General features: G+C 45.6%; 1 protein-coding gene across 4 annotated transcripts in view; it reads right to left on the bottom strand.

Moving 5' to 3' along the window:
- The window catches only part of TBL1XR1 (TBL1X/Y related 1), a 110,013-nt gene extending 104,900 nt beyond the window's left edge, over window positions 1-5,113 (bottom strand). For 2 of the 4 annotated variants that reach the window (XM_058843827.1, XM_058843826.1), the window contains exon 1: window positions 4,868-5,113. The gene's annotated coding sequence lies outside the window, so the exon portion shown is untranslated. Of the gene's footprint in view, window positions 1-3,837; window positions 3,880-4,867 lie in introns of those variants that run through there. The other 2 variants (XM_058843829.1, XM_058843828.1) reach the window with 2 other exon arrangements.
- Window positions 5,114-14,268: the final 9,155 nt, after the last annotated feature.

The raw sequence follows: 14,268 nt of genomic DNA, 5'->3' as shown, positions 1-14,268 counted from the left end.
CACCACGCCTCCAGCTCCTGGAGACAAGCAGGATACATGGAACACCAGGAAGGGCCATGGGCAGGGACTGAACCACACAGCCAGGTTCAGGTTGACATCCAATCCGCCTGCATTATTCATCCTCAAAAAATGGCGTGTTAGGCTGATAGCATACCTGGCATTCCAGCTAACATATTCTAAAGGACCTCACCATCTCCACTTAGCACTGAGTTTGGCCACACACAATTACATTCAAAGTAAAAGGAGACTCTGAAAGATGTTGCATATATTGGCCAAGACAATGCCATAATGCTCCTCCTCATGGCTTTGGAGCTTCTCTCAGTCAGTTCTTCAGAAAGCTACACCAATTCACCAGACTTTCTGGTTACTATTTCTACAGGTAAGGAAATACACTCAAAAGTTTTCCCTGCAATCAGCCCATCTGAGAAGCAAGCGAGCAGGGGTGAACTGCAACACCAACAATTTCACTCCTTGACTAGCCAAGCCAGCAAAATCCTACACACCCAACCAGTGTGTGCATTTTCCCCTACATTTACACAACCTCCAGCTTGGAATTACCGCTTACTTCTTATCAAGGCAGAATTATTTTTAATATCCCTTATCAATATAAAAAGTCAAGTCAAAAGGATGTCACAGAAAGGTAAGTGGTAAGGTATTAAAGGTTTCAGAGTGTAAGCTGAATTACGGTTCTGTAGATCCTTCAGAACCAAAGGAACACTTAACCTGAGCCCAAACAAGGCCGCTAAGACTCTAGGGCATTTTGTATAAACAAGTTCAGCCTTGTTTTCATTATGAGAAGGAACAAAAGGGCCTTCTCATCTTGGATTAGATACCACAAGACAGAACCCTAAGTAGTCTGTCAGTTTTCATACAAATTGGCAATTTCCAGACCAGACTTCCAAACCTTTTCACTCAAGCAATCAACTCTCCCGAAGTGACAGCTATGCTGCCTCATTTTCACTGATTCTTACCTCCAGTTAGCTAATTTAATTTTGCAAAATTAAAGGAAAGTCAATATATTCCCCTACAATTTCATATCAAAGGATACTCCTTATTCCTCATTTCATTGTCACACTTTATCTTGGAAGAAACCAATTACAAAATGAATAAAGCTGTCTCCATCTACTCTGCTCAGAATCATTGGTTGAACCTTCTAATAGTCACTAGTCATTAAGTGACTTTACAGAAATTAAGACCATCTAACTTCATCACTTAAAAAAACTGAGCACATTTGGGACGGGGTAGCTAAATCAATAGCAGGAATATTGAAATGGTTTCTTCATCACCTGTTAATTTGAAGCTACTACATTAATGCAGCAATGCAACTCAAAAAAGAGAGAAGAGCTGTCAGTCATAGTTTCTAATGGAAAGCTACTGACACTTCTTCACCTAACACAAACACTTAAATTTGTATTTAAAAATGAACATGCAATGAGTATATTCTCAGAGCAGTTACTTTTTGCAGGAGCCAAACATGCATAATTACAGAGTGTGCACACACACACACACTTTCACTTCTCTCCCAACCTGCAGCTACTTGCATGAGCTGATGTTTAGGGCATTAAATACAGTCATTATTACAGCCTGAACTCTGGGTGCACACATGTGCAAACACACACACAGTGAGGATGGTCAGCTTGCAGACCAGTATCACACCGCTCAACAAGAACAACGTGAATTAGATTATGAATGAATCACACCTGGCTACGATACATCTCAGTATCACAATATTTCAGTACCGACACAACACTGACCTGCAGCACACCCTGTCCTTGCCCTCTCCAAAGCACAGACCAAACCACTTTACTACCACGCTATCCCAGTTGGGAGGTTGGTGTCTGTCTTCCTCACCAGCAAGGTGTCAGAATTCACACGGGCACCACGATCCTCAGCGGCTGTGGGACCAGGGGACAGGAGAGACAGGCAAAGCAAGCTAAAACTGGAGGAGTGACTATCACTTGGGACTCCCAATGAGCAGAGGAATTAGTGATGAAAAGGTGTCCCACCTGCCACTACCTCAGCCTTCCCAAAACACTTTACAGTGCTGTTGTACCGAAACAGCATCAGGGTAATGAAAGATTCACATCCTACTGCCCACTGCTAATGCAAAATACTCCCAACTTCTGGAAGCAGCTTCACAGACAGCTGCAGAGCTCACTCAGCTGAACGAGAGCGCTGATGTTCACAAAGCCATGTGTTTTACAGGACTTCCTGACTTCTGCACGATTACATCCTTGTAGGATGTGGGTCTTTACTGCCACTACAAAACTTGTAACAGCAAACACATTCTGACTCAAATGTGAAGTCCACATTCTATTAAATTCCAGACCAAAATGAAGTTAGGTAAAATAACTCAGTTTGCTTTACATTACTCAGATCTGTTTTTCCTAACTTAAAACTATTATCTGAAAACAACATTATCAGCAATTTTGGCCATTTCCCCTAATCCATCCAGAGCCTCTTTATGCTTAGGGCTGTAGCACTTTTTAGCATCAAACTCTTTCATGATGGGAAAATGACTATGAAGTATTGCTGTTGGGTACTTAGCGCTTATACCCTGCCTTACAACTTCAAAGCATTACACAAACATCAATAATTACCATATATAGAGTAAAACTGAAAGAAGTATTCATATTAAAAAGAAACTCACAGGAAAAAAAATCTTAACTACCTGTTTGAAGGGGGAAAAAAGCTTAAGCAACAGAATCTTCTGTAATTATTGTGTTCTTTATGTTACACACGCGTTATGGCTGTGCACGTTCAAACAAACAAAAACTATACATTCTTGCACAGTCTTAAAAATAAATTATAAAGCTCAAAAGCCAAACCCCAACCCCTTTCATACATTTAAATTACATTTCCTTCTCCTTTCCTCAAGGAACGAAAGCTAAATGTTCTCCAGGTGTTCCCAGTAACAGTTTGGGAGGCAGGCCACCACGCTCCCAAGACACACTACCAGAAAACACAGTTCTCATGGAGAAAAATCCAACTTCCCCCAAGAAAACTTAAGACAGCGACAGTGTACCAGCTCAGGTGACCTTAGTAAATAATACAAAATGTTACCATTCCATGAGACCTTAAACAAAAGCAAAGGAAAAAAAAAAACCCACTAGCGAAAGCTACAGAAAGTTTGTTTCGATCAATTACACCACTTGTGCCTTAAGCACCATCACCAGCCCCTTTTTTCAGTGGACAAGGGCGAAAAACCCTTCACAGCTCACCCATAAACACATACCAACTCACTTAAATTTAAGGACACAGACAGGAGCTTGCAGGTCCAGTCCTCATCTGGAATGTATCCCGAAAAGCCCGTTAACACACGTGTCCAAAGGAAGGCCCCAAACCACACGTGAGCCTCACATGGACAAGCCTTTGGGTCAGTCAGAGCAAGGCGAGGGCACTGAACAGCCCCAAAGCCCAGGTACAACCAAACCCCAAACACCAACTTTGCATGTGGTGCCCTCGCTGCTAAAAGAGCACAGGTCACAACACCCAAAGGGGTAGAGACCACCAACAGCAAAGAACCTTCTTAATGCACACAACGCGCTCAGACATTTATTTCAGCAGGAAAGGACAGCAAAGCGAGTCAGACCAGCCCACAACACTCTTTTTTTTGTATGCAACAAAGACCTGGCTCTCCTGATCATGCCTCCCATGCCTTAACAATAAGGAAGGAATATGTTTTGTGATCCCCTCCCCCATAAATCAGTTAGGAATTTGATTTACACAGACAGGAAAACGAGGAAGTCGAGCACACTGGAGAGTAGTAAAAACTTCACCAGCAAACTTCACTTTCCTACACAGCGACCTACAAACCAAACTTTCCTCCAGACTCACGTGTCATCTGCAGCAAGCAGCCCCTGCCATAAAGCACAGACAAAGTTTTGCTGTTCTGGGGATAAAGACAAGCGAGGAAGAGACTTTTATTCTGTCAAGCTGCCTTAAAAGGAAATTCGGTGATGAAAGATTAAATTCACCTGGAACAACACGATAAATTTTAACCCTTTCGAGGGTACAACAACAACAAGCTACATATTTCAGGACTTAAATCCTCCACCAAGAAAACAGTACACATTGCAGCAACCGTGCGAGCACCTCTAATTGATGCAACACACAATTTACACCAGGGTTTTGGACAGGGATAAGCCCTGGGAAGGAGAGACGCTGTGAAATGGGAAAATAAAAGGTTATTTTATGCCCCGAACGGGGCCCGCTCCCTGCCACCGCGGGGTATTGCATGTTCCGCCCCGAACTTCGCCGGGAAACTGATCAATAACTTGGCTGTGGGGGGAGACACACGGGGAATGGCCCGGGGCTGGGGGTGTATCCCCATCCCGGGAACGGCCGGCTCGGGATGGGGGAGGACTCCGGGCAGTGGGGGAGGGGAAGGGCCTCCCCTCCCCCATCCCGACCCGGCCCTGCCCCCCTTCCCCTCCCCCCCCATAAGTAAATATGCGGGAAGGGGGGAGGGGAAGCCGCTCTTCCACACAAATCGGGCTAAAAATAGGCCTCTCGCCATGGCTCCCGTGTGCCATTCGCTGCCGAGGCCGGTGTCCCCCCCATCCCCCGCTCCATTAAACCTTTTTTTTTTTATTTTTAAATTTAATTTTAAAAAAATGAAGGCGGGTGGGGGAGGGGAAGCCAGCGGCGCGGGGTGGGGGAGGGGAAGGGGTAAATATGTGTATATATATGTGTGTCTCTATATACATATACGTATATATAGGCATATTAATAAAATAGGGGGGGTGACAGAGGCGTTCTGGTCCCATCCCCCTCCCGCCTCCACCGACACAAACAGGGCGGCCGCCCCCCACCCCCATCCCCGGCCCCTGCCCGCCCCCGGGGCTCGGAGCCCCCCGGTTCTTACCTTGCGAGCGGCTGCTCCCCCCTTTCCCAGGGAATGGAGGCACGAGGAATTCACCCTGGATTGTCTCTCCTCCTCCCGTGTGTTTTATACCGCCGCGTGTATATACGCGCACATCCCTGCCCGTGTGAGTGTGTGTGTGTACACGCGTAGAGTTATCGATAATAGATATATATATATATGTATTTTTAAGGTGTCCACACCGAGAGGAGGAGGAGGAAAAAAAAAAAACACCAGGGGGAAAAAAAAAAAAAAAACAACAAAACCACCACACACACACAGGAGGAGGAAGGAAAAAAAATACCCAGCGCGTAGCGCTGTGATATTCAATTATATCCGAGCCAGGGGCCGGGGGAGGGGAGGGTGGGGAGGGCGGGTGGGGGGGGGGGGGACTGGAGATTAAGTCCCGAGGAAGGAGGGGAAAAAAAAAAGTAATATGTGTGTGTGTGATTGAGATTGAGGAGGGATCGGGGCGGAATGTGGGAGCTGTTACTGGGGGAAGGAGCCAAGCGGCGCGGAGCAGCCGGCGGCCCGCAGACACTCCGGGTGCCCGGCCGCGCCGAAATGGGCGCCGGCGGAGGGAAGGGAAGGGAAGGAAGGGAGGGAAGGAAGGAGGAAGGGAAGCAGCGGTGCCGGGAGGCGAGGCCAGGCGAGGAGGAGCGGCCCGGCCCGGCCACACGAGCCCAGAGCGGGGGTCGGGGAGGGGGACCCGCTCCCTGACCCCTTCCCCGCCGCGCCCGGCAGTGCGGGAGGGGAGGCGGCCGCGGGGAAAGGGAGGGAAGGGAAGGGGAGGCCGCCCGGGCACGGCAGGGCCCAGGCCGCGGAGCTTTTCTAGGAAAGACATTAAACTGCGCTGCCGACAGAGCTTATGTAAATGCAGGATGTAACATGGTGGTTTTGCCTCTCTCCTCGCGGCCCGTGGCGGTTGGCGATGGCACCTGGCACCGGGATCCAGCCCCGTGCAGGCGCCCCGCTCCCGCCTCTGCCCTTTCATTTAATGAAAATAATCCTCCGCTGCGCTAATGCAATGTCCCACCTGGGTGCTGCTCATCTGTACATCTGAAATGCTGCCTGTCATCTATATGGCCGCATTGTTTGTTTTTGAAAGCGAGCTTTGTTAATCAAAACCACATTCGTCACCAGGCAGCCCTTTCCATCTTAAAATGGTTTTGCAACAGCGTTTCACACTCTTGGGCGATGGTCCAGCACTCTCATGTCCGGACATTGGCACCCGTGCGCAGTCCCAATGACCACAAACCCTGCGCGGATCCGATGGCAACATCCGATGGTATCCCAGCTCCTTCCAAGGCTCTCCATGCACCCCAGCCCAGCTCTGGTGCTGCTCGAGCAGGGTGTCTACATCACCACACTCAATTTCAGAGCTTGATTTCACTGCAGCTGGCAGTGGATAAAGAGATGTCCATGAATGTAGTGCCTTTTTTTTTTTTTTTTTTTTTTGCTTTTTTTTTTTTTTTTTTTTTTTTTTGTGGCTAGAGTTTGGCACTGCCAGAGAATTATGTTAGTCCTAAGGCAGCAGTTCTGGATTTTACCTTCAGTCTAACACCTGGGATATACCATAGGCAGATTTTACCTACCTGAGCATCATCACACAAGCAGATGGGGCCCATCAGCTCCACAAAACCTTGGGTGGCTCTCTGGGGGTAGGATCCCCTCATAGTACTCATTTTCTTCAGCGTCAAACCAATGCATTTTTCCTTCCTTTATGAATAGAAAGAAATACTTGCAGAGAGCAGATTTTCTTTTTTTTTTTTTTATTGCATTGCATTGCAAAATTACTTAATTCTGAGAAAACCCTATCCCTTCAGACCATTTGCTTGAAGAGGCCAGAATTATATAAGGAAACCTAAATCTCTCTAGAAAGCCAGGAAACATATTTGTAATTGCAAATCACTTGGTGTCCAGCATTTATTTGTGTAATAATTTTGGTGGCCCAAGTGGACAATTCTCTCTTCTCACAAATGGTGTGTAGGCTGTCTGCTTTAGAACATAAAGAGGCATGTATAATTTTGAAGACTATATCCAGCTCCAAAATTTGCTGAAAGTAAAGACAAATATTTAAGAGGGGAAGAAAAAGTGGCAAGGCACTTGTTACCACGTTCACACATTATAATCTTAGACCTTTAGATGTTTCTAATGGAGTTTGACCTCTTGATACTCTGATTTATTTCCCAGGTGAAAGAAGATAAGCAGTAACAGTGTGTGGAGGCAGGGGAATGGGAGTATGCACATAGCCTAAGGCAAGAGGGAAGGGAACTCTTCTGGGGGACTGGGGGACAGCAGGGGCCCAAAGAAGGATATGTGAGAAGTCCATGAAACGGGAGTGAGAGGTGTGACATTCAGAAAGCTTGTGTGAGAAACGGGGGAGGGAGAATCCCTGAAGAGTGCGTTGTTTGGCCCTCAGGAACTACAAACACTGTCTTCCCATCCATCTGCCGAGCAGCGACAAGGCGCGGAGCTGAAGTCATCTGGCTGAAGGTTTCCGTGGTCTGGTGTTCTCCAAATGTTCAGTCGCAGCTCTGGGGTGCCAGGCTCTCTTTTTTAGCATGATGACGTGCTCAACTGGGCTATTTCCCGAGGAGAAGTTCTGCTCTGCAGGATCTGCAAAGTGCATTCTGGCAGATCTATGCTTTAATGGTTGTCCCCACTCTGTTTTATTCTGGTTTCCCTTTTTTTCATGAAGGTGAACACCCTGCAGGACTGCACAAAAGCCTCTCACTCTCTGTGCTGAACTTTAGCCTTTGCAGTTCTCTTGCCCAAACGTGCAGCTGGACTCTGAGCTACAGGGGACACTTCCAGAGCGTATGGGAAGGAGGTTCTCGCTTTCCGAGGTTTCCAAGAACGGATGTTGGGTAACACAGGGCAGTTGAGCAGGCTGTGGTTTACAGCAGATTGTTTGGTGAGCAAGCTGGGCTCAGGGAGTTGGCTTTGCCTCCTGGGAGAGCCGCTTCTAAACAATAACTCTTGTTACATTTCCCTTTCGAAAGTAGCAAGAAAGATTGGACAATACCATAACTTTAAGATGTATAACTGGAGCAGATCTGAGGTCTTGGTTCATCCCCGTGTTTGAATAAAAGCACTCTTCTGAAGTTCTTCAGTGACACAGCTGCTCACGGCCAGTGGCTCCGTCATCCCAATGACAGGAAAGTCTTCTCACACCCATACTTTTAAGACGCATCCTTAAAATAGTTGAAATGACTTGTAACAGGGAGTGCTCAGCCTACCAAGCACATATAAGCAAATATTTGCAACAACTGGCCCAGTGTTTGCACAGCACCAAGCACACTGCCTGGACTCCATAAATAATAATACTTGGCACTTGCAGAGTGGTTTCCATTTTCAAAGCACTTTAGTCATAACCCTTGACACCTATACGGCCTTTTACATCTTTACAAGAATTAATTAATCCTCACAATGCCCTGTGAGGTATGTATGCACTGCAATAATAACAATAACAACAATTAATAATTCATGCATTCTACTCAAAAATCACTTCAGGGATTAAAATGCATCTGTAATACTTGGGGTTTATTAACATTTTCCAGCAAATAATAAAACCCATGCTATTGTGTTAAATCTATATAATATCCATCCATAAATCTTGTGCAGATCGGAGCGAGGCTGAAGGCACAGCGAGGCACCAGTGGGAAGCTGATGGCTGGCTCCAGAAAAGCTCAAGCCCAGTCCACACACAACCCAGGTGCCAGAATGGAGCTGGCCACGCACGGCAGTGCGTAAATAAATACCAGCGAACCAGGAAGGCTCTTTGTTCATTTTTAGCTCTTGTTTATGCAGGGGCTCCCCCAGCCTGGGCGTGCTGACCCCATCCTGCACAAACACAGCCCCAGGAAAGTGCGGGCGCTCCTGGGGGAGAAAGGGCAGTGACTCAGCACCGCGGAGGGCAGGGAGGAGCCTGCACAGCACCAGGCGAACACTTTCCCTCCACACTTTCCCTCGTAAAAATTACCACAGTGCCTTTGATATGCAGGCAAGCCCCAGTTAAACCTGATATTTAAAGCAGCGGAACTTAAAGCCTGTTGATGTAAACAGAAGAACCATCAGGCTCCCATGGGGGAGCTCCGGGCCTGGCAGGGCAGGGGAGGGACCGGGCTCCCCACACGGATGGATCCCCCACAAAGATGCTTTTGTCAGTTTGCATCCCAAAGTGGATTAATGTGAACCACAAGGGCACTTTAATCCTAATGAGCAGGTACACCCACACCCTAACAATTCCACCGAGACTTCCCCATGACTCCCCTGTGACGGTGAGCTCTGGACCCGAAGCACTGAACAGTTAGGCCTGGAGGCCTTCATACTCTTTAAGACCTTTTTTTCATTTTTCCTTAATTTGAGGGAGATATCAACATTAAAATAAATAAATAAAACCCCTTCTAAATTATTTGACTTTGTATTGTGTACACTGGGAAAGGCAGTGGAGGTTCACTGGTTTGAAAGCACCAGTTTTATTCCTTTTGAGGCTGCTGACAATGGCTCTTTGCAGGAGAGAACATGCTGGAAAAGGGCTTCTTTTTGATTAGGGTGCATCCTCTGCCCCACCTTAGCATAAATTTATTGGTGATTCATTATTTATTGATCATATATGGTAAAATATGTCCCACACTGGTGATCAACGTACCAGTGCCAACTAGTTTCATCCGTTGCTATAAAGCATACACTCACGGGTAACCTTGTAGGTCTCCATAAACCAGGGAGGAGTCAATCCGAAAACAATAATCTCATTGATACACTTACCAGATCGATTTGGGAGGCTTCTGCATCCCAGAATAAACAGCAAGAGCAGAGAAGCAGCATGACCAGGTGAACAGTCCCTCATTCACAGGCAGTTGATGAACTGTGTGATCCAAAGCCAAGAAGTGATGCTTTCAGAAGTTTCAGGACACAAGGTACGCTGCTCAGAGCATGTGCAGCTCTAACTTGGTGATCAGGCATGTGAACTCTTCAGCACCTCCCTGGTGCACAGAGCTTCTGCTGGACACGGCTGCTGGCCCTAGCCCTTCTGCACAGGGGCAATTTCACATTGCTATTTTCAAAATCTACCCCAAAAAACAGTACAGATGACCAAGGTCAAGACTTCTGCAGGATGGGGATTCCTACCAAACAGAGTCTGGCCTCACTGTTTTATTGCTGCCAACCTTCCAACCCAGAGGCCCATCATTCCCTGAAGGCTGTAATAGAAACACAGATGTGTGTGTGAACATGTCACACCAAGGAGAGCTTTCCAATCAGTGCCAGAGGAATGGATTGTGAAAGGAAAATAAGAGATGCCCAGTGCTTGAGCTCCTTCAAGCACCCTGCACCAGATCCCTGCACTTGGCTTCTACTGGGCCACATGGTCCCTTTTTTTTTTTTTTCAGAGAGAAACCAGTGCTGCAGTCCCAGGGTCTTCCTGCCTATCGAGGGCTGTTTTTTGGGGCAGAGAATGTCCCTGCCCACCTGAGCTCCCACTGTGGTTCCTGGCACAAGAGGGAGGACAACATAAAAGCTGAACATCATCCCTCGCTACCCACAATCCAGCCCCAGGAGATTTAGTGGAGGTTTCACACAAGAAGAGGAGAAAAATGAGTGAACAGCATGGAAAGGTGCTGATACAGACCTCACTCTGGGAAGGGACACAGACTGACCTCATCAAGTTTAGTTATTACAGGTGCACCATTGTAGCTTCAGTGTGAACCAGGGTTGTTACAGCCATGGGAACAAATTTGTGTTTTGGCTTTAATAATTTGCTAAGGATTGGGGGGTTTTTTGTTTTGTTTTGGTGGATTTTTTTTGGTTTTGGGTTTTGGATTTTTTTTTTTTTTTTGCATATGTAAATATGCACATTTTTTAAAATGGAAAGAAAATGTTACTTCTTAGACAGAAACTCTGAAGAGGCCCCTGTTAACTCTGAGGTTATGGCAAAGCTCCCTTCACAGCAGGCTTGTAACTCAGATGTTACATCCTACAGTGGCTGAGCAAATCCAAACTTGTTTTATTTTAACACAGTTACGAAAAAGGGTGTGTCCCAGCTGCTCTCGCACACCTCTGAAGTTTCAAGCAAGACATATCTGGTCCTCATAGGAGATCAAACAAATTATCTCACAGGCTCAGGATGTGGTTGCAAAAAATTCAGTCTTGTAAGCGTCATAGTGAATCATAATGTAATCTACAGTACTTGGTGTAATTACTGCAGAGTAAATAAAGGCACAAGTACAAAAGGTATAATATTTGTTATTTACCTTGATCTCTGTCACATTCTTTTAAAATATTTCCTGTCAGTCCAAGAATCCAGCCAACCTGAAGATTTCTCTTTCTTGCCCATACTTAAACCCTGCTTTTCTTTCATTATACGAACATTGTTCTGGTTTTTATGTGAAGGGAGGACAGAGCCAGGACTGATTCTCTCCCTAATCAGAGTACTGAAAGAGTGCTCATGTGGCCTTCAGCAAACTGTTTATTATCAGGGCATGAACTTCTATCTATGAAAAGAGAGGACTAACACAGCTACTAATGGTGACTATATTATTGTTAACACATAATTATCTATCTCCCAAGAAAACTTGGAGGGTAAATTAGTGTTTATGAAGCATTTTTAAGATGATAATATTATTTATGTGAGGGCTATGCTTTATGTCTTGAGGACAGCACTTGTGGAAAACCACCTTCTAATTAGGTTTTGCTAATGATGGTGTCAAAAAAGTGTAGAAAAAAAAAGTATCAACAGGTACACTTGAAGGCCCCTGGTTTTATTTCCTAAATTATTTGCATCAGCTGCTTTCTTGTAGACAGATATGCAATATTCACTTAAACCAGATGTTAAACATTGTTTTCTAGCATATTAAGCAGAAAATGAATGACGAAGGTGGCGGTGCCAAAGCACACCCTGCAGTATGTTATTAGACAACTTGCTCCAGTGATTAAAGCAATAGAGTTTTTGTATTTGTTGGGTTGTTTTTGTTTCCCCACCCCGCTGGGCAAGGATTCCATCCTGGATCTCCAGCCTTGTCTTTCACTGCACATCACTGATGTGCTTAACACTCAATTAAAGCACACCCAGGATTTATTCCACTCAATCCCTTAGTGAGGGTGAGTGCAGGTACTCAGAGGGAACTGACAGCAACGTAAGTCCAGCCAAAAGGATGATTTCACGGGGCCTACCTTATTTCCCCTTTTTTAAGTCAATTATCTACATTTTCTTGAACATCCACTTCTTTCAGTTTTATTCTTGAGGACTTCTGATAAGGTATCAAACTTCCCTGAGCCGGCTGTAATCTTCACCCCCTCCCGACAGTAACTGTGAGTGGCTGCAGTAGATTAAGCAGCACATTCCCACGAAACATTTCCAATACGAGACCAAATTTTATGAGCTGTGCGAGCATCCTGTGTAACATTCCTAGCAGGTACATAAAACACTTCGGGGTATGTACAAAAAGAAAGATCTGACTGGGCAGAGCAGTGCATTTAGGAATAGCTGTCAATATTTCACAGTGCTTGATGTGTGCCATAAGGTGAGACCAAAACACACACACACATATACAGAGAAAAAAAAAAAAAAAAAGAAAAAGAAAAAAAAGGCAGAAACCACCCTCCCCCCCCAAATCTCACAGTGGAAGAATGAACTGAGAATTATTTCCTCAGCTGAGCCAATATTTCCTACAACATGGCTTTCTGTGAGTCAGCCTTTTTGTGCCACAGAACTTAAAATAGCAAAAGTGAGATAACAGTAGGCTTGTTGGAAATAGAAATTTTCAAGGGATACAAGCAAACATACAGAAAAATCAACTTGTGGACCTAGAGAGTGGTGATGAGCATGGCGGTGATCTGCTGGTACTAGATTACTGTAAGAATATATCTAATAATTCTAAAAAAAAAGGTGACATTTATCTGAGATTGTAAAACATGGAGAATCCCAGGTATGTGGGAAGCCCACCACAGGGACTTCAGCCACTCCCCAATCCTCCTGCAGCACTGAGGGCAGAGAGCACAGCTCCCTAACTTGTCTCTTTCTCTCTCTTTGATAAGCAGGAGTGGTTTCATCCCCAGAAACCTCCTTTAATTTTGCTTACGCTGTTGAGAAGTCCTGGGCCAGCAGAGAGGAACCTCAGGCAAATTCCACACTGATTCCACATAGTTCAGGACATGACTCAATGAAGATACATAGAAGAGGAGAGAGAGTATTTCTAGAGGCAGAGTGAAGGAGGGGATAGGTTAGCAATTATTCAGACTTGCTGACCACACACACACTCACACCCCAGTGGTTCTTCAAGGGCTGTACCTGCCAGAAATGAGTTTAAAGCACAAATGAAATGCATCTCCCACCCAACCCATCACCTTCCCTATTTGCTTACATGATATGCAGTGCACCCATGTAGGAGAGCTCCCAGTGGGAGCAAAGATCATGCACCCACTGGTAATGCTGCACTGTCAATTAATGTGATTAACATGCAGAAAGGGTGGAGCCCCACTGTGGCCCCACTGTGGCCTGTATGAAAATTAAGATCGTTAAAATGTACCCAGAAATAAAAAAAACACCTCCATGCACCCCAGGTCTTGGTATAGTTTGGGTTGTCTCTTTCCTTACTGACTTAATGAAGTCTCCTCTACAAGTGCCCTGCACATCTCAGATTTCATCTGCTTGCTCATGGTCCATATGAATAAATTCCCTCCATTCCTCTGTATTTAGGTTCAACATGTAACATTTGCTAGCTTAATTTGCCATGGGGCATTTTTGCAAAGAAGTGGCCCCACACAGATCCATGGCATTTGTCTTTTATTTATAATTTCTTCCTATCAAACATGAGTCCTGTTCTGCAAGGCACCAGGCAGAGGCAGCTGCACCAGATGTGTAATGTAAGCAAAGCAAGCTGAGGCACGGATACTGCCTGGATTTACACAGCAGGTTATTTTTAAAGCTGAGAGCAAAACCTCCATCTCCTGAGCCTTGCTGGGGGAAGGCTCACTCCATCCATGCTGAGACCCAGAGTTTCCACACAAGCACCTTCTTCCCCTTCATCACTCAGGAATTTTTATTTTAAAAAGTCTCCTAGGACATAAAAAACTTTTCATTTCCCACATCCTGTCATTAAGCAGCTGTACTGCAAACAATGAATGATGACAAACCAAAGCAACAGTTTTAACTGAAGCAGGATTACACTTGGCATTGCTATTTGTTATGTGGCTTACTGGACAGCAAGACAAATGTGTGCTTCTGCTGCCCTTTCCTGCTGCCAGCTCCATGCCCTATTAATACATAATGGCATGATTGGAGAAAACACCACAGCAGAAAAAGCTGCAGGATGGGACCCCAAAAATCAAATGATGTCGGGGTCAGCAAGGGCTGGGGGTCTGCAGTCTTGGATAGGACACTTGGTTCCTCTGGGCTGAACTCT

Source organism: Poecile atricapillus, chromosome 8 (assembly GCF_030490865.1).
Source record: "Poecile atricapillus isolate bPoeAtr1 chromosome 8, bPoeAtr1.hap1, whole genome shotgun sequence".
NCBI lineage: Eukaryota > Metazoa > Chordata > Aves > Passeriformes > Paridae > Poecile > Poecile atricapillus.
The sequence above is the reverse complement of the archived record's forward strand: the minus strand, read 5'-3'. Positions and strand labels throughout refer to the sequence as shown.